The following is a 15,611-nucleotide window of genomic DNA, read 5'->3' as shown; positions in this document are numbered from 1 at the left end:
ATTGAACAATATGCTCAAGATGTAGATTTTAAAGATGTATATGAAACTTTAAGTCAGGCCAAACAAGTAGAAGAATTGGATTATCATGTTAAGGACCAACTCTTATATCATTTGGGAAAATTATGCATTCCTCAAACTGAAAGAGTCAACATAATCCAAGAAGCACATACTTCTCTAATATCAGGTCATTTTGGTGTAAGTAAAAAAATTTCACAGATGCAAAGGTTCTGTTATTGGCAAAGAATGCATGAAACAATTTCTAGATATATTAAAGTGTGTATTATGTGTGCTAAAAGCAAGCTCAGTAATAGAAAATTAGGCTAGTACACTCCACTCCTAGTTGCTTCTCGTCCTTGGGAAAGTGTTTCCATGGACTTTGTTGGGGGATTGCCAAAATCTAGAAAAGGTCATGATTATTTATATGTTATTGTGGACAGGTTCAACAAAATGTGTATTTTAATACCTTGTAACAAGCAGATTACAGTTGAACAAACAACGAACTTGTTCTTTCAGCATGTATGGGTTCATTTTGGGTTACCCACTTCCATTGTATCTGATCGAGATTCCCAATCTGTTGGCAAGTTTTGGTCAAGTCTGTGGGAACTAATGGACACCAGATTGAAGAAGAGCACAACATTTCATCCACAAACAAATGGCCAAGTAGAGGTAGTCAATAGGATAGTGATCCAGTTGCTCAGAGGCTATTGCAGCAAGCATCCAAAGCTTTGGGATGAACATTTGTGTTATGTGCAACATGCTTACAACCGTGCCAAGCACTCTTCTACTCAAAGATCTCCTTTTGAGACTTGTTGTGGGTTTACACCATGGTCTCCCTTAGATTTTTTCTTTGGAAAAGACATAGCAGTTGAGGGACACAGTGATGTGGACAAAGCAACCAAGTTCATTGAACAGATCTAAGAAATTCACTAGGCAGTACAAGAACAGCTAGAAAGAAGCCAGGCCAAGTATAAGGCAATGCATGACAAGCATCGAATTGAGCATCGCTTCCAAGTTGTTGATCAAGTATGGCTGTACATCAACAAAGATAGAATGCAAGGTGAAGGTAAGAAGCTGAAGCTAATAAGGTATGGGCCATTCAAGATACTTGAGAAAATTGGTGAAAACGATTTTCGCCTTGATTTTCCAGCTTATATGCATATCTATTTAGTCATTAATGTAGAGAAATTGTGGCTATATGAACCTTCATTGATTGAAGATCCCAAAGAGCAAAGTTAGTTGCCTTCTATTGATGATCTGTTGCCTGAATATCTCAATGAGTTGCAGGAAGACAGAGTTCTGGACAGGAAGGTAATAACTATGTGCAGAGGGGATGTTGAGTACCTCAGAATCGGAATCAAAGGTTCAAAACCAAGCAGCACATGATGGATAGAGATTGGACAAGTGAGGAAGCTGTATCCTCACCTGATCGATGCTTAAGAACCAACTTTTGGTGGTCCAAAATATTTTTCAGTGGGAAGGCGTGATCCAAAATGGATCCTAAAACCCTCTAAGTCTTTAAAAATAAAAAAATTATCCCAAAAGGATGAACTTTTAAAAATGGTGGATTACACTATCGGGCTTGAAAAACATGAAGAAACAGTGAAAAACAGATCTATCAAAGGCCTGAAAAACTTTTCACACTAGCCGTCGGATCTGGCCGATCAACGGTCTAGATCCGATCGGCATATCGCAATCGGCGGTGGCAAGTGGAGGCTATCGGAGGTGGCCTTATGGTAATTGTGACAGTGATAAGCACGAGTTATCGGGACCATTGATCAAGCACACAAATCAACGGCCCAGATTACATCACAATATCGCATCGCCAATACACAAAGGGACAGACTTACGGAGGCCCAAAGACCACGTGATATGCGATTGCGATATATCACATTGCTTATATGCATGTATAAAGGGACTTAACTGTGGGATTAGCGATATGCGATTGTGATATCACAATATCACATCGCAACTGTATAAAGGGGTGATGCCGATAAGGTTGATCGGCGCAATCGACAATCAGAAGCCAAAAGAAATATGTGACTTGCGATATGGCCAGACCTGAAAGGGTTATGAATGTTATATTAAAATATTTGAAGTCCGGAACGAAGCCATTTTGTGGGGATTTTCTTTGTATTTGGGATGTTTCATGAAAAACCCAAATACAAAGGAACCCGCGACCAAGCAATTTGTGATAGCGATATAAGGACAGACTCGATGGATTATAGGGTGGATTGGATGTGATTTCAAGTCCGATAGGAAGCGTTTTACAACATTTTACGTGTATTTCTTTGTGTAAACAGAGAACATGATATATTGGGATATTAATGCGCTGATCATCCCTTCCATTGCAGAAGAGGTGGCCACCTTCCTTGAAAGCATTAACAAATGATTGCTTAACGCTCATAGGGGATTTGAGTAGACAGAGGCCGGAATCCAGTGAGCTCGAAAGGGAAAACAAAAAGATAAGTTCCGGTTGGCTTAAAAAACCATTGAATGACAGAGACAGCAGCAGGAGAGCTAAGACAGAGAGGAAAACAGAGACAAAGAGTCAGTGGGGAGAGTCTGTGTACTCAGAAGGACTTGGGGGATCCAGGTAAAGCCCTGTTGTTTTGTATCTGTTGTGTTGAGACTCAAATTGAGCTCACTTTGTGAAACTCTACTCTTGAAGACATAATAGAGAGGTCACCACCGAATGCTGGACCAGGAGACGTAGCCCATGTGTTTTGGGTGAACTCTTTGATTATTTTGTTGTATTATGTGTGTATGTCTATTATGTTTCTCTAACTGCTCATTGTATATATTATTCGCAATCTTATCGATCCGTTGCACTAAGTGATATAGGCAAATCCATGCACATGAGTCTGTAATACCTTAAAAGTAATCTAAGATCTCATTTTCAGATCAGCCTAACTTTTTCGGAAGGCTGAATTTGGGCTAAGAGGGCTACTTAGAGTGACCAAGAAAACAAAGATCAATAACATGGGATAGCATTCATCAGAAGAGAGTGGAGAAGCCCTAGATGGAGTTGGGGAACATATTCCTTACGTGCACATCCAACAACCCTGCAACATCAGATGCACCTGTTCCTATTTTAATTTGCAAAATGTTACAATTAAGGGTGGAAAAGATTAATTGAATTTAGACACTATCTATCTAATGCTAAGAACTTGATCTATGAAATGAACTACCTTCTAAGATACAAAAACCATATGTGAAGCAAGATACCAAATGTAAGCCTTTCCAAGAAATCATAAATGGGAAATCACACACTATTTTTTGGTTGTGATTGTGGGGTCCTCTAATCATCCTCCCATGAGAGAGATGAGATAGGGATCATAGTCACAGAAATTTTGAGGATTATATTCTACTGAAATGCAACGACTAATCAACATTATAAGCTAAAATAAATATAAATAAACTCTACTTAATTGCAACAACTAATCAATATCCTAGGCTAAAGTAAATATGAATATACTCTACTAGACTAGAACAAATCAACATTCTAGGCGAAGAGAGATATAAGTACACAAGAGGGAACTAGGCTACCAGGGTTGGGCCAAAACCCAAGAGCTTCAACCATCTGAAATAACTCAGTGATGGATCAAAATAAAATTTTTCATTATCATTCTAGAAATTTCAAATACATCATCAAAATAATAGTAAAAAATTCTTCAGCTTAATGGTCCCTTAGCTACAATAAGACTTCGAAACCTAATGAGTTTCTTAGCACGTTTATTTTTATAAAAGGGTAGCTACCAACAAATCCCTAGAAAATAGGGATGTTTGTCTCCCTAACTCGAGAATAGGTGGATATAGATCTCCCTTGAACTGCATTGGCTTGGCCACCAATGATCTCAGTCTAGTTGGCTGCCAATGACCTTAGCCTTGTTGGCTACCAATGGCCTCGAGATGACAAGAGATAGAGTGGTGATATTTTGCTGATTTGAGAAGTTCAGGAGATAGAAAAATTCTGAGAATCTCTCATTGTTTTTTACTCTAAGATCCTCCAGTCAAATTGTCTCAAAATTTCTCCAATTTCCACATTTAACACATATTAGGCCACATGACATAGTGATCTAGGTGGCTCAAGAGACACACACAGGACAAAGAGGACTCAGGAAAGCTCAAAAATCAAAGTGCCTAGATTATGCTTGAACTAGGACTAGAGCGTAGATCTCGTTGTCCTCATCGCAACGGTGTGAACAGTTTGTCAATCTGAGTCTGGATTAAGGAGATAGAGGCAACCAAAGTTGGGTTGACTTTTTGATGACTAGGCAGGTTTAACGAGGACACAATTTGCACTTTTCCAGTGGACAAAATCCAACCAACTCTGGCCAGATTCCTGGCGAAATCTTAGCCTCGTTAAAAAGACTCCTTCCGCTTAAAAAAACCAAATTTCAAAAAATGCATATTGTTTGTTATTAAAACCAAAAAATATAAAAAAACGGGTTGGGGGCCACCAACCCCTCCACCCACCATTGCATATTATAATATGTGGTGGAGGGGAGGGCTACAACCCTGACCCTTCCCATGAAACTCTCAAAAAACATTGTAATAGAGGAGGGCCGGCCCTTGGGGTATGGTCCCAAGCACCAAACAACGCCGAACAAAAATCAAACTGTTATGTTTTGGGTGGTGGGCGGACACTCAGGGCATGGATCCAACCATGCCTAAATCAAACAATACACCAAGAGCTACAAAATAGTGGAGGGAGGTACAGGGACAGGCCACCCAAGGCGGGCCCATCCAACCCATCTTTGTTTAAAAACAAATTTTTTGTGTAAAAAAAGGAGGAGGCGGGTTTTGACCACCCGACCTCCTCCCTACCAAACCGGATCTCAACCATTACACCAAACAAACTTATTGAGAAATTTTCCCGTGAAATTATATTGAAATGTAGTTTGTCAGTGTGGTTAGGAGAGGAAGACAATACATGCCATTCGAGGCAGAATTTTGCAAGAGGGCCGAATTTTCACTTTGTCATATTTTGACAAATTTTATATGATTTCAACACTTCTCGACGCCACGAACGCAATGGCACTATCCATTTCTCCATCAAAGTTCTACATTTTCGGCCATTTTTCAGTATGCAAGTGGAACCATGATCCTTGAAATTTTCATAAGGAGTTAATTTTTCTCCATGTCGGAATATAGTCAAGTTTACAGTCATTTTTCATGGTTTTCCGCAGGGATCGCAATGGCGAGTCATATTCACTTTGGAGTTGTAGATTTCTAGTCCACCTATGGAACATAATCTTTGAGCAATCTAAGGGGAATCTAAAAGATTCCTTGAGCCCCAAATTCTTAATTTCTTAGAATTCAAAAAGTTGGACAGTCGATTTTGCACTATTTAACGCCACAAATCTAATGGTACGTTCAAATTTGTCATTTTCTCATTTCATTTTCCAGCCACTTTTCTAAGTGCAATGCAGGGGTCAGCATTCATGTGTGAGCAACTATTTTCATGCAATTTGATGTCGTGAGCTTCAACAGTTGACATCCACTTCTGCAAATGGCCCTTAGTTATGAGGTATATTCAATGTGTTCATGTGCTTCTTTTGCTATGCATTGTGTTGCATAGATCCCTGTTTGATGTTTGATGAGGGATCTTGTTTGTTATTTGTTTTCATGATTTCTACTTGATGTGACACAGAATCATCTATGTGATGTACTTGTTGTCATGATTTTTCATGTTATGTTTTGAGATCCCTTTGTTGTATGTTGATGGGATACTCAGGTTGTCATCATGTGTGTTTGCATTGAGATCCCTTTTATTCCATGTTGGTGGGATGCTCATCATGCCTGAGTTTGTGTCATACTAATAGGAGTCTTTTGACTGAGAGTTCCTGTAGTGGAACATCTCTTGGAGCCACTCCTGCGTGAGGACATTTTCCTTGTATGATAGCAATATCACCTCTATGTACATCTCACTATTGACAACACTTAATGTAGCGGCCTACACCATCTTGACACTGGGGCCCGGAAACGTAGTCCCTCCTGGACAAACTCCATTATTAATGACTTATGTTTTTATGTTGTTGATGATTTACATGTTGCTATTCCTTACAACATGCACATGTATTTATTTATTTTCTTTTAAAAATAAAATTCAACACATCACGAAAGTAAAAGGTCTTGGAAGGGTCCTTTGTCACACCTGAGCCTGGATCAAGTGGTATCAGAGTGGTCTTTGCATTGATGTGAATTGTAGCGTAAACAATGGAATGTGCAGCGACAGAGGATGAAAAAAGTGATCTACGATACTATGCTTAGAATTTCTAAAAGAGTGGAAATAATATATGAATCTCTACAGAAAGAGATAGAGGAAAAGGAGTGATTGTAGCTTCAGTTGCAAGCCACAGAAGAGGCCCCAGAAGAGCTGAAGCACAACAAGCAAAGTCTTAAAACAAAGAACATTGAATTGAAGATGTGTCTACATAAAGAGAAAGAGGAGAAACAAATTTTGCTATGACAGCTACAAGCAAAGGACGAGGCCTTGGAAAAGCTACAGCCTAACCCATGTGAGGTAAAAAGTAGTTCTCTAAATTCATGTATGTGTCCTAATGATGATTTCTTTGTTTTTGAAAATCATACCACAGGAATTGGCTCCAAACTGTTGAAGAGAATGGGGTATGAAGGAAAAGTCTTGGGCATTAATGGCCAAGGCATTATCAACCCCATCAAAGTAGAGGAATTACCCCATCAAGAAGGACTTGGGTATGTCCAAAAGGAAGTTGGGCAATGCGCCGAGACAACTAGCGAACCAACAACCACAAACGATGAGAATCCCTCATTAGTTCTTTCCAAATCGACAGAGGAGGTAAAGATGTTGATTTCCTTTCGGTTTCAACTTCACGTAGTATTCTTTCCATTGAAGATTTGGATATCCCAGTTACACAGAAAAACATGAGGCTCCTTACAAGGACGAGGCACGAGGAGGAAGAAAAAATCTGTGTTAATAACCAAGGCATAACTCAACCATTCGAGGTTGTGCAGAGACCTAAATTTGCAGGCTCGAGATACACCAAAGGAGAATGCTCGAAGGTGTCAGATTCTTCCAAGACATCATTGAAATCATCGAGGAAAGAGAATGATGGGAACACATCCCCATCATCCCACGGTAGTGCCTGTTGCAGGGAGAGAGCTGAGTCAAGCTCTCATCACCATACTGACATCAGAGACAGCAAGGAAATGTATAACCACTCTCAACATTTGAATTTTCATTTCAATTATGATCATGTTTTTAATGATGAACAGAGAACATGGCATTGAAAAAAATGCACCTTTTGTGGATTACATAACCATACATTTTCTAAGTGTTGGAAAAGAATGGCAGCACACAAAAGGATGAGGCGTGAAAGACCACCTCAACAACAGGGAAAGAAACATGTTAAGCAAATATGGAGGAAACAAACCTACTGCAGTCATTACGATAGAAGTGGCCATCGAAGAGCCACTTGTTGGAGGCTCCATCTAGAGCATCACCTTAAAGACAAAGCATTGGTTCATGAACCAGGTGAAGCAGTTGTTCAACCATCGAATGCACCATAAGGAGGTGACCCATTCACCTTGATAAGTGAAAAATGATTTCTAGATATGTTAGAATTTCATGGTCATGATTTTGTAAATCATTTGTTGCATTTCAAAATGTAAAAGTGATGATGTGTTTCCATCACTTGTTCAACAACAATGATGTCTGGTCTTATTCTAAGTTGCATGTTAAACTTTGAAAGTGATGTCATGTTTCCATCACTTGTCAAAGCAAATAGTGTTTGGCCTTATCTTTGTAAATCATGTGTTACAATGATGATGTGTTTTCCATCACTTGTTGGGGCAACAGTGATACGTTGGCCTTGTTTTCGTAGCTGGGGTATTGCGTCCATCTTGATGTAAACTTGACCACCAAGTGTGTGTTATAAACTTGTGGCAAGTATGGATGCTTGGGTCATTAGTTGGTCATGAGAGTCAAGCATGTAATTTGTGAAAACAATGTACTATAGGTTACAAAAGTAGCAGGTGTTGGCTCTTCGCTTAAGGCTCCGAAGAACAAAGGTGAAGGAGATGGAAGCTAGACCTTTCAGGACAATTATGATGTAGACAAGGTACAAAGAAATTACGGATTATTTTTCATGATTTTAGAGGACGAAAAGCTCCTCAGTGGGGAGGTTTGATCTAGGTGGCTCCAGAGACACACACAGGAAACAGAGGACTCAGGAAAGCTCAAAAATCAAAGTTTTTGGATTATGCTCAAACTAGGACTAGAGCGTATATCTCAATGTCCTGATCGAGGCGATGTGAACAATTTGTCAATTGGAGTATGGATGAAGGAGATAGAAGCAGTCAAATTTGGGTTGACTTTTTTATGACTAGGCAAGTTTAACGAGGACACAATTTGCACTTTTCCAGTGGATGGAATCCGGCCAACTCCGGCCAAGTTCTGGGCGAAATTGTGGCCTCGTTAAAAAGACTCCTTCCGCTTAAAAAGACTGAATTTCAAAAAATGCATATTGTTTGTTATTAAAACAAAAAAATATAAAAAAAAGGGGGTGGGGGCCACCAACCCCACCACCCCCTCCGCACATAACCGTCGCAATTATAATATATGGTGGAGGGGTGGGCCACAACCTCAGCCCTTCCCACGGAACTCTCAACAACCATTATAATAGAGGAGGTTTGGCCCTTGGGGTATGGACGCAACCACCAAACACCGCTGAAAAAAATCAAACCGTTATGTTTTGGGTGGTGGGCCGGCCCTTGGGGCATGGACCCAACCATGCTTAAATCAAAAAATGCACCAGCAACTGGAAAGCAATGGATGGAGGTATGGGAGCGGGCCACCCAAGGCAAGCGCAACCAACCTGTCTTTGTTTAAAAACTAATTTTTTTGTGTAAAAAAAGGAGGAGGCGGGGTTTGAATGCCCGACCGCCTCCCTACCAAACCGAATCTCAAATATTACACCAAACAACCTTATTGAGAAATCTTCTCGCAAAATTATATTTAAAAACAATTTGTCAATTCGCTCAGGAGAGGAACACAGTACACACCGTTCGAGGCAGAATTTTGCAGGAGGGCCGAACTTTCACTTTGTCAGATTTTGACAAATTTTATATGGTTTTAGCACTTCTCGACGCCACGAACGCAATGGCGCTATCCGTTTCTCCATCAAAGTTTTTCACTTTTGGCCATCTTTCAGTGTGAAAGTGGAACCATGACTACTACAGAAATATGGAGCGAAACCATGATCCTTGAAATTTTCCCGAGGAGGTAATTTTTTTCCATGTCGGAATATAGTCAAGTTTACTGTCATTTTTCATGGTTTTCAGTAGGGATCACAATGGTGAGGTCAGATTTTCTTTTGGAGTTGCAGATTTCCAGTCTACCTATGAAGCAAAATCTTTGAGGAATCTAAAAAATTCCTGGAGCCTGAGATTCTTAATTTCTTAGAATTCAAAAAATTGGACAGTCGATTTTGCACTATTCGATGCCACAAATCTGACGGTGCATTTAGATTTGTCGTTTTCTCATTTCATTTTCCAGCCACTTTTCTAAGTGGAATGCAGGTGTCAACATTCATGTGTGAGCAACCATTTTCATGTGATTTGATGCCGTGAGCTTCAGCAATTTGACATCCGCTTCTGCAGATGGCCCTTGGTTATGAGGTATATGCAGTGTGTTCATGTACTTCTTTTACTATGCTTTGTGTTGCACAGATCCATGTTTGATGTTTGATGAGGGATCTTGTTTATTATTTGTTTTCATGTTTTCTGCTTGATGTGACGCGGAATCATCTATGTGATGTACTTGTTGTCATGATTTGTCATGTTATGTTTTGGGATCCCTTTGTTGTATGTTGATGGGATACTCAGGTTGTCATCATGTATGTTTGCATTAAGATCTCTTTTATGCCATGTTGGTGGGATGATCATCATGCATGAGTTTTTGTCATACTGATAGGAGTCTTTTGACTGAGAGTTCCTGTAGTGGAACATCTCTTGGAGCCACTCTTGCGTGAGGGCATTTTCCTTGTATGATAGCAACATCACCTCTATGTACATCATCACTATTGACAACACTTAATAGAGTGGCCTACACCATCTTGACACCGGGGCCTGGAGATGTAGTCCCTCTTGGATGAACTCTGTTATCAACGACTTATGTTTTTATGTTGCTGATGATTGACATGTTTCTCTTCCTTACAACATGCACATGTATTCATTTTTGTTCTTTTAAAAATGCAATTTAGCACATCACAAAAGTAAAAGGTCTTGGAAGGGTCCTTTGTCACACCCAGACCTGGATCGCATAGCAACACATCTTTTTCTCCTCACGTTAAGCATAATATAACAAAAGATAATTTAATAAGCTAGAGGATGGAATTGCGACCCTTATGATATGTTGGCATTATGATACAAGTGTTGTTATTGATGGAAATTCACTCACAGGTCAATTCAGTTTTGGTAAAAGGCAACTCACGGTACAACATGTATATTCAGAGGTAACAGGGCAGTGGTACAAAAGAACAAGAAGATGGAACTAAGGTCTACTAATTAGAATAAAGAAGGTAAAGGAAAAGGTTGATGAAAAGAAGTTTAAGAAGTATACGCAGGTCTACTTAGTCAAAACAATGTATAGACGTTGGTCCATAGAACAAAATGAGCATATACATATACACACACTCCCACAGGAGGAAAGGAGTGTACATGTTTGGAAAACCAAGGTTTTGTTCTGAGGTATTTGGTCCAAGGTATTTTGGGTCCAAGGTATTGGTCCAAGGTTTTGGTCCGAGGTTTTGGTCCAAGGTATTGATCCAAGGTATTTGGTCGAAGGTATTGGTCCGACGTATTTGTTCTATGGTATTGGTTTGAGGTATTTGGTTCAAGGGATTGGTCTGAGGTATTTGGTCTGAGGTATTGGCCATAAGTGGTTTTGGTCCATGGTATTGAGAAAGGCCTCAAACTATATAAGGAGGAGAATATCAAAGGGATAATTGTATAAGTAATGAATATCTTATGAAGTGTCAGATCAAAAGTAAATATGCATGTTATGTGTTTCTGATGGCTTGCTTGATCTAGACAAAATATGCACTTGAGCATTTGATGATGGATGAGATCTAATGATGGATCAGGATCACAATGGCCTATCATTATGTGATCTGATAATGGATGGTCTAGATCTGATTGCTAACACATATATGTGATGATCCGGGTATGTCTGAAGTCGGGAATTGTAGCGAAGTTATAAGCAAGTATTTGTAGATCTATATGCTGATTCGATTTGGTGACGATGCGTATACACGCTGGTTCATCTTATCCAAGTAGTGTATGCAAAAGAAAAGCTTGATGATCAAGGATGACTCATCTATCATATCAGTGTTGTTGTTTTACTATTGTCTGTCAATGAAGTCTTCTTAGATCTTAAAATAAAACTGAATGCATAAAGAGTTTGTGCCTCATTGACTAATTGATTGAGAAAGAAGGGTTATCCTTGTTGCTATCTATTTAGAACTCTGTAATATGATAGTAGATCTTTAGAATGTCGCTGATTGGTACAGTTTGTGGTTCAGAGGGTTTATGATTCAGTATCTTTAGAGGTATACGCAGGTTGGGCTAAAGGAAGCAGTGTATAAATGCAGGTTTGCTTCATTAAAGGAGTGTATACATTCTGACACATGCCTTTTGAGGTTACAGTCAGTTCTGGTTGTTGATGCAGTGTTCTGGGTTCAGATCTGTGTACTGGTTATAGTGATTTGTCTGTTCCAGTTGATTGGTTGAATTTCATTAAGTTTGATTGAATGGTTGACTCAGTTGTGTCAGAGGTTCAGTGATTGTTTGATTTAGTTGTTTAGTGATTTTTTTATGTCATAGGTTTTCGTGATTGATTGATTTAGATATTGATGATTGGGTTTCAGTTATATCATAGATTGATGATTGACTTTCAGTGATTGGTTGATGCAGATATATTTGATGGATATATTGTCGTGGTGATTGACTTTGAGATTCATTGTTACTAATGGGTCCAATGTGAAAATTTGATGAAACGTGGCCTATGTATAGTGTTGTTGTGTACCAAGTGTATCTAGTGTGAAAATTAATCAAACGTGGTCCTCGAAGGATACTAAGGGTTGTAGCCTTCAGTGAGGAAGTTGAAGCTTCCCACCAGTAGTGGTTGGTGATTTGATCAGGGGGTTGGAGATCCCTTCTAGTAGCAACTGGAGAATGAGTGAAGGTTGTAGCCTTTTGTAAGTTGGATCCTACGTACTAGTAAATATATCAGCTAGTACAAGAACTAGGGGGTTGTAGCTCCCTTGCAAAAGAAGCTGGAGAATGAGAGAAGGTTGTAGCCTTCTGCAGGTGGGTGCCTACGTACTGGTATGAGTCTACACCAGTACAATATTGTAAATAGATTTTCTTATTATTAAAAGAAGACAGAGATGACAACAGCAAGTGGTTTTCACCCACATTGGGTTTCCACCTTAAATCTTGGTGTTCATGTGTGTTGCTTATGTGTGATGGTTTATTTTGTTATTATTGTGCATGGTTACTGTTTAATTTTTAACAAAGTACTGATGCACTAATTAAAGATCAACATATGATGAATTAACTGAATCATAAGTTCACTGGATATATGCTGGTTTGCTTAAGAACAGTTGCGTGCAAATGCGAGTTCCCTTCTTTGAAGTAGCGTATATAAATCTGATTATGGAAATGAAAAGGTTATTGATTTGTAAATATTGATTCACCTACCCTCTTAGTATTATTTCCAATGATTGGTATCAGAGCAGGTCCTTTGGCAGAAGCTTGATCGCTTGAAGGAGATCTGTAGTAACAATGGGAAAGAACCTAAAGAAAAAATCACTTGAAAAGAAGAAGACGTCTCAAAGGAACTATGATAGTGAGAGAGATGATTGGCCTTTGTGTTGAAGCAACTCTTCAGAGTCACCTCAGAATGAAGACGAACAAGAAAAAGAACTATCAGGGATGAATTTGTTGTCCTCTGGTGATACATTTCTCTGTTCATTTGAAGATAATGAAAGTGATAGTGAAACAAATGAATTTGCTCTTATGGGTGAAAGAGAAAGAAATCAAACAGTGGTAGAATTTAAAAGGCTCACAGACACAATTATAGATCAAAAAGATCTAATTGATAAAAGGGAATGTGCCTACAAAGAAGAAGTTACTAGGTTAAAAGCCCAATTGAAGGAAGGAAACAAAATAAATAAGTAGTACAAAGAAAAGGAAGATAAAACTCAAAGGCTGCAGGATGAAGTGATATCATTGAGAAATGAAGTGAATGAAAAGAACACAACAACCAAGGAACTTATAGAAAGAACTAGCTACTCTGAAGGTCTTGAAGCTATGGTCATTTCTCTAAAAGAAGATCTCAAACATTCAAATAAGCAGAATGAAGAACTACTCCAAGTATTTGAAAAACAAGAAAATGAAGTTGTCGAATTAAGGAAACAAGTGGAGGAAGGAAGAAAAGCTAAAGAAATCATGAAGGAGCAGTATCTTGAAAAGGAAGAGAAATATCAGGTTGAGGTAAATATCCTAAAAGGTAAATTAGAAGAAAAGGATAAAATTTTACGATTTCAAGATAGTACTAAGATTTTGGATAATATTCTTAGTAGTCAAAGGTCTCCTATCATCAACTCTGGTCTTGGTTTTCGTGAAACTACTGAAGGTGAATCTAGTTCACAAGATAAGGTAGGGAACTCTAAATTTGAAATGCTCAAGAAGGAGTTAAGAGGTCAACCCCATCAACAACCAAGGAAAGAAAGACTTCAAATAAAATCATTTACTCCTAACTATGTGATGAGCCTCATAAATGGGTAATTATATGGGCTCATTTTACCTCCTAACCTAGTTAAATCAACCATTCTCTTAGCTTATTGTATGGTTTTCTAATTATATTTATGCTTATAGAGTGAGCTGGGTTAGTTATGATGCCATGTGGTCTAACATGTGTTTAATGCAGATTATTGATGAATTTTGAGGTCAAAGTCAAGGATCCAGTGGAAAAATGGCAGCAATAACTTGAAGTGGAAAAAGGAGAGGACTTATAGGAGGGAATCCCCCTCATTCATTACTCTTCACTTCAAATTCCCCTTCATTCAGCTCGGAGTACAAGCAGCCAAATCATGCATTAGAAGGTAGCTGAGCAAGTGGAGGATGATTGATGATTATCTCGAGTTTTGGGAGCCAAGCCTCCCTGATTTTAAGGAAGTTGTTGGTAGCTTCATTTGTATAAGTAGAAAGGCCTAGGGCCTCACTAGGGATAGATTTTTTGTTGGATTTTTCCTTATGTAAACTCTGCTCAACTTCGAGCTTATTATTTTGTGACAGTCTCATGTAATCTTGTTATTGTTTTGATAATAAAGATGGAATCCTTTTTGAGCTAGCACTGAGTTACCTTAGAGGGCTGAAGCTCTTGGGTTAGGGCCCAATCCAGGCATCCAATCTCCTCTTTACTTCTATTTGTATGTTTAATTTTAGTTTGTAGATTAGGTTGCTGTTAGATGCATTTCTTTTATGGTTGAGAATAGGTTGTTTTTGATGATTCAGTAGTTTGCTTCCATTTGTGCTTTCTATAGTAGGTTAAGCAGTGACAAAAAGAAGATTCAAAAGGCTAGAAATAGTGCCTTGGCCTCTCTTTCTCCCTTTGGGACCATGATTTGAGGCAAAGACCCTCTTCCTTCCCCAAAAACACATATTTTCGTCATTCATAGGACTTCTAGTGTTTGCAGCTTTTTAGTAGCTTAATAGTCTAGTTACTTTTTGCTTCAGATCTTCTTCATCATGCTCACTTCTTTATTTGTAGTAGTATTCTCTCATGCTTTCCTTTCTTGGAGCATTTCTCAGCATTTCCTTTCATAGATCATAGTTTAGACTAGTTTGATGCAAAACTCTATTTTTCTAGATGCACTCATTTCATTGCTTGTTTGATCTCATTGGTTCACTATCAGTTCCTTTGCAGTAGATCTCTTCTAGTAGTAGGCCAACCTATTATCCATCCCATCCCCCATCTGATCCATGCCCTACAGGTTGCCCAAGCCTCACCTCAATTCTGCCTTAGTTTCCTGCATTTTCCATAGAACTTCTTCCTCTCTCCTTGGGCAAACCCAATCATCTTCCTCTCTCCTGGTGATTCTCGTTAGACCATAAGCACCCTGACACCTCATTCCAACTTTCATCCACCTCTTTTTCCCACTCTCATACCCTCAGAACAGTGAAAAATGCTCTCGACCTCCTCCTATAGGCCTCCTGTAGAACATTGTTTTCCTCTTGTAGATTTCCTCTGTCCTCCTGTAGATTTTCCTGTAGGCCTCCTTTTGAAACTGAGTGTGGGAAAAGCCTCCAAAAGGCCACCTGAGACATCTAATGACCCATCCACGCCATCCTACATCCTCTCAAGTCCCAAAACCACCCTTCAACACCCCTATTCGCTGCCACATTCAAAAACAATAAAATACATGCATGTCAAATTCACATAAAAATACATAAAAATCCAAAAAGATGTTTTTTTCTTATTTTAGTTCTATAAATAGCTTAGGTGGATTTTTTTTACCTGCTTGAGTAGGTAATGGAATCTCTTTCATGGTTTTCATAGTGCT

This window comes from Pinus tabuliformis, chromosome X, assembly GCF_031772625.1.
Source record: "Pinus tabuliformis cultivar Carrire ecotype Pingquan chromosome X, CPIR1, whole genome shotgun sequence".
NCBI lineage: Eukaryota > Viridiplantae > Streptophyta > Pinopsida > Pinales > Pinaceae > Pinus > Pinus tabuliformis.
This window is presented reverse-complemented; position numbering follows the sequence as displayed.